Raw genomic sequence first — 10,653 nt, forward strand, 5'->3', positions numbered from 1 at the left:
TGCACCGCGTGGCAGATATCGCCTCAACAGCTGTCGTAGCATATCGATGACCTGACAAGGGTAAGAATCCTGGAACCTGGATTTATGGATCTGTTGTCGGGTTCAGAATCAGCGAGTATGGTGTCTCGATAGTATAGGTCTGGAGTGGTGTGGTGACGAGATTATCCTCCGAAAGAGGGGAGTCAGGTTGTGTGGGAAAGCTATGTGACATGGGTGTTTAGCTAGGTTTTGACTAGATGTTGGAACTGTGGGGTCCTGTACTGATGATCAGGATCATGGAACGGGTCCGACGAGAATGGACGACTACACGTTCAAGTCTGATGTGAGTGGGTAGAGGATGCGTCTGTTTACGTACTTTGCCTTCGTCTGCTGCGGGGGGTGGTGAGGCATTTCCGGTCGTCGTGCGCGGGACATTCGCCAGGCCTGTGGATGGGCTGACGGGAGTGAGCTAGTGGGTGGTATTCGGTGCTGCTTGGCTCGGTCTATAGGCTGGATTGGGGGGTGGTTGTTCGGAGGGACGGGTCGTCTTAGTGAGGTGGTCGGTGCGTCGGAAGTGTCGGTTCGGCTCTATCTAGACGGTGGACGATGACTGCTGTCCGTCGCGTGAGCTGCCTGGTGGCTGTTGTTTGCGTACCTCATGTAAGGGCCTGTGCAGAGTAGGGCTAAATTCCTGACCTGCTGCCGCTGGTCTGCGTTCTCCGTGTTTGATAGAGAGAATGAGGCAAGGGCTGGTGGGCATCATGGTTCTAGCTACTCTAAGGAGGGGGTGTCTTCCGTTGTCGCGTAAAGCTGCTGAGCGGCGGTCGTGGTAGGGTCTGCTTTAAGGGGCGGAGGAGGACAGCTACAACGGAATGAGCCAGGTAAGAATTCTGCTAGTTTTTATGTCGTTGTTAGGCTGCTCGGGGCACTAGAAAGGTGGGGGAGCGTATATTTTTAGGGGAGACATAGTTCAAGCGACATCAGTCGTGATGGTCTGATAACCCACAAGTATAGGGGATCACAACAGTTTTCGAGGGTAGAGTATTCAACCCAAATTTATAGATTGACACAAGGGGAGCCAAAGAATATTTGAAGGTATTAGCATCTAAGTTGTCAATTCAACCACATCCTGGAGATTAATTATGTGTGCAGCAAAGTGATCAGTAGCAAAGTAGTATGATAGTTTTGATAATAGTGACGGTAGCAATGGTAACAGTAACAGTGATAGCAGTAGTTTTGTAACAAGTGCAACAGTAACGATAGCAGTAGTAACTTAGCAAGAACAATATAAGATAAATTTGTAGGCATTGGATCGGTGACTTGTTGGATGATATTCATCATGAGACAGTTATAACCTAGGGCGATACGGCACTAGCTCCAGTTCATCAATATAATGTAGGCATGTATTCCGTAAATAGTCATACGTGCTTATGGAAGAACTTGCATGACATATTTTGTCCTACCCTCCCGTGGCAGCGGGGTCCATATTGGAAACTAAGGGATATTAAGGCCTCCTTTTAATAGAGAACCAGGAACAAAGATTAACACATAGTGAATACATGAACTCCTCAAATAGGGGAGTGGTCCCGTATTGTCGGGTTGGTATAAACAGTGTAGGTGAACTATTGCAATGGCATTGATATGGATATAATGGTGATAAAATATGGTCGATGGAATCTGGCGGAAGTGACAGATTAAGCATGCAGGCTAACTAATTTAGAAGGAATTAGGGATAGTAACAAAATCGATTGATTATGATGAATCTCTATTGGACGAGCCTATGGTTATACTCTGGTGGGGCTATGGATTGCGAGTGGAGAAGGGTTGGAGAAAAGAGACTTCGGCAAAGATCTGATCTGGCTCGTCGTGAGGGAGGTGAGGGGTATTCGTGTCAATAATTTTTCTATTTTTTTTTGGAAATGGATTTTATAGGTGGTTTGGGTGGAGGACTGGTTGGGCAATGGGGCGAAAGGGGGGGGCTGGGATTGTGCAGGTGGTATTGGTCCAGAATCTTCTATTATGTTAATTTCGCAAGTTTCGTTATTCCGAGTTTATTTTTGCAAAAAATGGGTTCGTAAAAACGTGTTGGGTTGTTTCGTTCATCATAGCAATTGAGTAACAGAGGAAGCATAGGAAAGTAGAGTTGGCGAGTTCAATCCGATTAACTTGGTTGTTAGATTCGTTGATAAACTGAGTGAAAGAAACCTTTTACGGCTCTTTGCTACTTGGTGATAATGACTTAACCAGGTTGTTACAAATTATAACTAATGGATGCGACAATAATAATTTATTTATTTATCAATGATAACTTGCTAGGAGCATAATAAATATCTAAAAGCAATGTTGTCAAAACACCATGTATATAGGACTGTGGTTATCTGTAGGCTTCTGAGACTGAAACCTAAATGGAGCAAGTCCAGTAAGAGCCCGACCGTGTAATTGATGGTAGAAGATCAGTTGATGCAACTTGATCACATGAGCATATCATGACGTGATCCTAGGTTCTGGCGTTGTTTTAGAAGGTGTGAACAAATAAAAGTTGATAGTGAGAGGGAGCGTATGTGGTAGAGGTGAGAGCTAAGTTTTTAAACGGGAATGATATTTTGGCATGTTCTTTTACTTCAGCTATAATTATAATATATTCTGCAAGAGTAAGTGGGGTCGAGGTAAGAAAGGTTTAGTTCACAACATATCCATGGGTTATGACAATGTGTGTAACATGTCGGGGAGTTTTGTTTATTATTTTGATTTTTTGTTGATAGGATCTTTAGCACTTTTCGTCGATGGGGTGAATAGACACCATCGCTGGAAAGTCCAGATGAAGATACGACACTCCTGTCGTTCATGAACCATCAGGCAACAAAGGATATGTTTTTAGAAAGGTTAGAGGTGGCGTGAAATTTTACCTTAGGCGGCAGGGGTAATCGATAATAGGTAGGTATGTTGGCTTGAATATTGGGTTAAGGGTTTTGATGTACAAGAGAATATACATAGTAGCGAAGGTACTAGATTGAGAAAGCCGGCAGTAGAGAGAACAGGTATGGAATAGCTATGCTAAGTAAATTGAAAGCTGAGTAGGATTTGAACATGAACATAAAATATCATGAGGATATGTGGTTTTGATTAACTAATGAAGAAAATGTGCAAATAAGCCATCGAATAGAGAGGATAATGAGCAATTTCAATATTTTGAACGCATGTTGATTTCCAATAATTTTAATCCTAGCTATTAGTGGAATGGAATTATTTAATTGTCGGTGCAACATGTTTATCCATATGGGCTGAATCCATGTAAAGTTACATGTTATACACGACAAGTGAGTGCATCTTCATCTTGAGGACTAAAAGAGAATCAGTTGATAGAATATCGTCATTAATTTGTTACTTGAACTGAGATTGGAAATAATATAGTGGATGCGTGGATAAGCTAAGAAACCCATTTGATTACGGGAGAGAAAGTAATGGGTTTATTAGATAAAGTTTTCATATGAGAGCCTAATTATCGTGGTTTTGGTCATGAATAAGAATAATTAAGAATGAAGAAATATTGGAGTTGTTTGGTTTTCTGCTATAGGAAAGGAAAAGAGAAAAACTATTTAGGGAGTCGAAGAAGGGGAATTTTTGGGTATTTATTTTTAATATAATAACTGTATAAAGTAAATCTACACTATTTTTTGGTTTTTAAGGTTTAAAGCAAGAGGAACGAGAATAATTAAACATGGAAGATAATGCGTGTGAGAAAGATGAATGGACATGATGTATGGTGTGAGAAAAAACGTATTCAGCTTGGCTTTTGGTAAATTGGTAATAAGATGCTGGATAGTGTTGGGATTAAGGAGCGGACCCTTACATGAGGTCTTTCTTAGGTGATATCGGTAGGCGATGATAGTGAGGATTATATGTGGATAGGATAATAAGAGAGAGCAGATGGAATAATAGAGTGGTGAGTGAATAAAGTTTTGGAAAGGATGTTAGGAGTTGTATAGTAATGGTAGTGTCATGGCTGAGCGGTTGTGTATATTTGACATAGCTTTTTAATTGATTTATTGATTATGGGTGTTTATTATAGTACAATACTATCTATTCCTTATTAAAAAAAGGTTTAAATGAAGAAAGGGTGTGGCAGGTGGAATTCTGGCTGGAAAAGGGAAATAATAGGACTTTTGAATCGATCTTAATTTACGGAGGTTTGAATTTAAAATTTTGAGGCGAGGGAGTAAAAGGGGGGCACATCAAGGGTGGGGGCGCTGCTCGTGTGACTGGAGCTCTGATGATAATTGGCATTATGAGTTTCGTGAAAAAAACAGGAAAATCATAAGCCAGCCTCAGGGAGAAATGCGCAAGAGAGGACTTGGCGGACAATGTAGGAGCTACGGAGGAGTGTTCTATGGGAATCTGGAGGGGCTATACATCGTATCAATCGACTTAATCGGGAGGGGGGCAATCTCCATCAACATCTTCATCAGCACCATCTCATCTCAAACCCTAGTTCATCTCTTGTATCTAATCTTTGTCTCAAAACCTCAGATTGGTACCTGTGGGTTGCTAGTAGTGTTGATTACTCCTTGTAGTTGATGCTAGTTAGTTTATTTGGTGGAAGATCATATGTGAAGATCATTTATGCATATTAATACCCCTCTGATTATGAACATGAATATGATTTGTGAGTAGTTATGTTTGTTCTTGAGGACATGGGAGAAGTCTTGCTATAAGTAGTCATGTGAATTTGGTATTCGTTCGATATTTTGATGAGATGTATGTTGTCTTTCCTCTAGTGGTGTCATGTGAACGTCGACTACATGACACTTCACCATTGTTTGGGCCTAGAGGAAGGCATTGGGAAGTAATAAGTAGATGATGGGTTGCTAGAGTGACAGAAGCTTAAACCCTAGTTTATGAGTTGCTTCGTAAGGGGTTGATTTGGACCCATATGTTTCATGCTATGGTTAGGTTTACCTTAATACTTCTTTTGTTGTTGCGGATGCTTGCAATAGGGGTTAATCATAAGTGGGATGCTTATCCAAGGAAGGGCAGTACCCAAGCACCGGTCCACCCACATATCAAATTATCAAAGTACCGAACGCGAATCATATGAACGTGATGAAAACTATCTTGACGATAATTCCCATGTGTGCTCGGGAGCGCTTTCCTTTATATAAGAGTTTGTCCAGGCTTGTCCTTTGCTAAAAAAAGGATTGGGACATATTGCTGCACCTTATTTACTTTCATTACTTGTTACGCGTTACAAATTACCTTATCACAAAACTATCTGTTACCAATAATTTCGGTGCTTGCAGAGAATACCTTACTGAAAACTGCTTATCATTTCCTTCTGCTCCTTGTTGGGTTCGACACTCTTACTTATCGAAAGGACTACGATAGATCCCCTATACTTGTGGGTCATGAAGACTCTTTTATGGCGTCGTTACCGAGGAGTGAAGTGCCTTTGGTAGGTGGAATTTGGTAAGGAAAAATTTATATAGTGTGCCGAAATTTGCTGTCACTTGTTACTATGGAACATAATCCTTTGGGGGGCGTGTTCGGGGTATCTTCGCCCCGACCAGTAGAGCAAAGAGTTGCTCCTCAACCTACTGAACCTAATGAAAATGTTTACTTTGAAATTCCTTCGGGTATGATAGAGAAACTGCTAGCTAATCCTTTTATAGGAGATGGAACACTGCATCCCGATTTGCACCTAATCTATGTGGATGAAGTTTGTGGATTATTTAAGCTTGCAGGTATGCCCGAGGATGTTATCAAGAAGAAGGTCTTCCCTTTATCTTTGAAGGGAAAGGCATTGACATGGTTTAGGCTATGTGATGATATGGGATCATGGAACTACAACCGATTGAAATCGGAATTTTATCAGAAGTTTTATCCTATGCATCTTGTTCATCGTGATCGTAATTATATATATAATTTTTGGCCTCGCAAAGGAGAAAGCGTCGCTCAAGCTTGGGGGAGGCTTAGGTCAATGTTATATTCATGCCCCAATCATGAGCTCTCAAGAGAAATTATTATTCAAAATTTTTATGCTCAACTTTCTCTCGATAATCGCTCCATGCTCGATACTTCTTGTACTGGCTCTTTTATGATGAAGACTATTGAATTCAAATGAGATTTATTGGAAAGAATTAAATGCAACTCTGAAGATTGGGATCTCGACGAAGGTAATGAGTCAGGTATAATACCTAAGTTTGATTGTGTTATATCTTCTATGGATACCGATGCTTTCCATGAATTTAGCACTAAATATGGACTTGACTCTGAGATAGTAGCTTCTTTCTGTGAATCCTTTGCTACTCATGTTGATCTCCCTAAGGAGAAGTGGTTTAAATATAATCCTCCCATTGAAGTAAAAGTAGTTGCACCTATTAAAGTTGAAGAAAAGACTATCACTTATAATGATTCTGTTGTTCCTACTGCTTATATTGAGAAACCACCTTTCCCAGTTAGAATAAAGGATCATGCTAAAGCTTCAACTGTGGTTCGTAAGAGTAATACTAGAACACCTACTCCCTCTGAGCGAATTAAAGTTGAACCTAGTGTTGCTATGGTTAAAGATCTCTTGGCCGATAATATTGATGGGCATGTTATTTACTTTTGTGATGAAGCTGCTAGAATTGCTAGACCCGATACTAAAAATAAACATAGACCTATTGTAGGCATGTCTGTTATTTCTGTTAAAATAGGAGATCATTGCTATTATGGCTTATGTGATATGGGTGCTAGTGCAAGTGCAATACCTCATTCCTTATATAAACAAATTATGCATGATATTGCACCTGCTGAGATGGAGGAAATTGATGTTACAATTAAGCTTGCCAATAGAGACACTATTTCACCAGTTGGGATTGTTAGAGATGTTGAAGTCTTGTGTGGGTAAGTTAAATATCCTACTGATTTTCTTGTTCTTGGTTCCCCACAAGATAACTTTTGTCCCATTATATTTGGTAGACCCTTCTTGAATACTGTTAATGCTAGGATCGATTGCAAAAAGGATGTTGTTACTATTGGTTTGGGGGATATGTTTCATGAGTTTAATTTTGCTAAATTTCATAGACAACCCCATGATAAAGAATTACCTAGTAAAGATGAAATTATTGGTCTTGCTTCTATTGCCGTGCCTCCTAATGATCCTTTAGAACAATATTTGCTCGACCATGAAAATGATATGTTTATGAATGAAAGAACGGAAATAGATGAAGTATTGTTTAAATAGGGACCTATTTTGAAACACAACTTGCCTGTTGAAATCCTAGGGGATCCTCCTCCACACAAGGGTGATCCCGTGTTTGAGCTTAAACCTTTACCTGATACTCTTAAATATGCTTATCTTGATGAGAAAGAGATATATCATGTTATTATTAGTGCTAACCTTTCAGAGCGTGAAGAAAAGAGATTATTGAAAACTCTGAAGAAGCACCGTGCTGCTATTGGATATACTATTGATGATCTTAAGGGCATTAGTCCCACTCTATGCCAGCACAAAATAAAATTGGAGAAAGACGCGAAACCGGTTGTTGATCACCAACGACGGTTAAATCCTAAGATGAAAGAAGTGGTAAGAAAAGAAATACTAAAGCTTATGGAGGCAGGTATAATTTATCCCGTTGCTGATAGTCAGTGGGTAAGTCCTATCCATTGTGTCCCTAAGAAGGGAGGTATTATTGTTGTTCCTAATGATAAAGATGAATTGATCCCACAAAGAATTGTTACAGGTTATAAAATGGTAATTAATTTCCGCAAATTAGATAAAGATACTAAAAAGGATCATTACCCTTTACCTTTTATTGATCAAATGCTAGAAACATTATCCAAACATACACATTTTTGCTTTCTAGATGGTTATTCTGGTTTCTCTCAAATACCTGTGTCAAAGGAGGATCAAGAAAAGACAACTTTTACTTGCCCTTTCGATACCTTTGCTTATAGACGTATGCCTTTTGGTTTATGTAATGCACCTGCTACCTTTCAAAGATGTATGACTGCTATATTCTCTCACTTTTGTGAAAAGATTGTTGAGGTATTCATGGATGATTTTTCTGTATATGGAACTTCTTTTGATGATTGCTTAAGCAACCTTGATCGAGTTTTGCAGAGATGTGAAGAAACTAATCTTGTCTTGAATTGGGAGAAGTGCCACTTTATGGTTAATGAAGGTATTGTCTTGGGGCATAAAATTTCTGAAAGAGGTATTGAAGTTGAGAAAGCTAAAGTTGATGCTATTGAAAAGATGCCATGTCCTAAGGACATTAAAGGTATAAGAAGTTTCCTTGGCCATGCCGGTTTTTATAGGAGGTTCATTAAGGACTTCTCTAAAATTTCTAGGCCTCTGACTAATCTCCTACAAAAAGATGTTCCTTTTGTCTTTGATGATGATTGTGTAGAAGCATTTGAAATACTTAAGAAAGCTTTGATTTATGCACCTATTGTTCAGCCTCCTCATTGGAATTTACCATTTGAAATTATGTGTGATGCCAGTGATTATGCTATAGGGGTTGTTTTAGGACAAAGGGTTGATAAGAAATTAAATTTTATCCAATATGCTAGTAAGACTCTGGACAACGCCCAGAGAAAATATGCTACTACTGAAAAAGAATTTTTAGCAGTTGTGTTTGCTTGTGATAAGTTCAGACCTTATATTGTTGATTCCAAAGTAACTGTTCACACTGATCCTGCTGCTATTAAATATCTTATGGAAAAGAAAGATGCTAAACCTAGACTTATTAGATGGGTTCTCCTGCTTCAAGAATTTGATTTGCATATTATTAATAGAAAGGGAGCTGAGAACCCCGTTGCAGACAACTTGTCTAGGTTAGAGAATGTTCTTGATGACCCACTACCTATTGATGATAGCTTTCCTGATGAACAATTAGCTGTCATAAATGCTTCTTGTACTGCTCCATGGTATGCTGATTATGCTAATTATATTGTTGCTAAATTTATACCACCTAGTTTCACATACCAACAAAAGAAAAAGGTTTTCTATGATTTAAGGCATTACTTCTGGGATGACCCACACCTTTATAAAGAAGGAGTAGATGGTGTTATTAGACGTTGTATACCTGAGCATGAACAGGAACAGATCCTACACAAGTGTCACTCCGAGGCTTATGGAGGACACCATGCTGGAGATAGAACTGCACATAAGGTACCGCAATCCGGTTTTTATTTGCCTATTCTCTTCAAGGATGCCCATAAGTTTGTCTTGTATTGTGATGAATGTCAAAGAATTGGTAATATTAGTAGACGTCAAGAAATGCCTATGAATTATTCCCTTGTTATTGAACCATTTGATGTTTGGGGCCTTGATTATATGGGACTTTTTCCTTCCTCTAACGGGTATACACATATTTTAGTTGCTGTTGATTACGTTACTAAGTGGGTAGAAGCTATTCCAACTAGTAGTGCTGATCATAACACCTCTATTAATATGCTTAAAGAAGTTATTTTTCTGAGGTTTGGAGTCCCTAGATATTTAATGACTGATGGTGGTTCACATTTTATTCATGGTGCCTTTCGTGAAATGCTTGCTAAGTATGATATTAATCATAGAATTGCATCTCCATATCATCCACAGTCTAGTGGTCAAGTAGAACTGAGTAATAGAGAGCTTAAATTAATTTTGCAAAAGATGGTTAATAGATCTAGAAAGAATTGGTCCAAGAAACTTGATGATGCATTATGGGCTTATAGAACTGCATATAAAAATCATATGGGTATGTCTCCGTATAATATGGTTTATGGAAAAGCATGTCACTTACCTCTCGAACTAGAACATAAGGCATATTGGGCCATTAAAGAGCTCAATTATGATTTCAAACTTGCCAGTGAGAAGAGGTTTTTTGACATTAGCTCACTTGATGAATGGAGAACCCAGGCCTATGCGAATGCCAAACTATTTAAAGAAAAATTTAAAAGATGGCATGACAAAAGGATACACAAATGTGTGTTTAATGTAGATGATTATGTATTGTTATACAACTCTCGTTTAAGATTTTTTGCAGGAAAACTCCTCTCTAAATGGGAAGGTCCTTACGTCATCGAGGAGGTCTATCGTTCCGGTGCCATAAAAATTAACAACTTCGAAGGCACAAATCCGAGGGTGGTGAACGGTCAAAGAATCAAACATTATATCTCAGGTAATCCCATAAATGTTGAAACTAATGTTATTGAAACCGTAAACTTGGAGGAATACATAAAGGACACTTTCCAGAATGTTTCAGACTCCGAAAAGGAATAGGTATGAGGTACGGCAAGTAAACCGACTCCAAAACAGTTCTAATAGCGATTTTCTCCGTTTTGGAATATTTAAGAAAATAGGGAAATAAGTAGTCCGGGAAGTACACGAGGCTTCCACGAGGGTGGAGGGCGTGCCCTACCCCCTGGGCACGCCCCCTGCCGCGTGTGCTCTCCGGACTCCGTTTTCTTGCACGATACTTATTTTGGTCGGTAAAAAATCATTATATAATCTCTCGAAGGTTTTGATCACCGTACCACACAAATATCTCCTGTTTTTGTTTCAAGCTATTTTCTACCAGGGTTGTCAAGGCCAGGCATCATGTCGTCTCCCTCGTCCTCCAACAATGAGGGCAACGATGCTTGGCTAATGAAGATAGAGATGAAGAGAGAAGAGCCCTGAGAGATCAACAAGGATGATGGGATCAAGAA

Source organism: Triticum urartu, chromosome 2 (assembly GCF_003073215.2).
Source record: "Triticum urartu cultivar G1812 chromosome 2, Tu2.1, whole genome shotgun sequence".
Taxonomy (NCBI): Eukaryota; Viridiplantae; Streptophyta; class Magnoliopsida; order Poales; family Poaceae; genus Triticum; species Triticum urartu.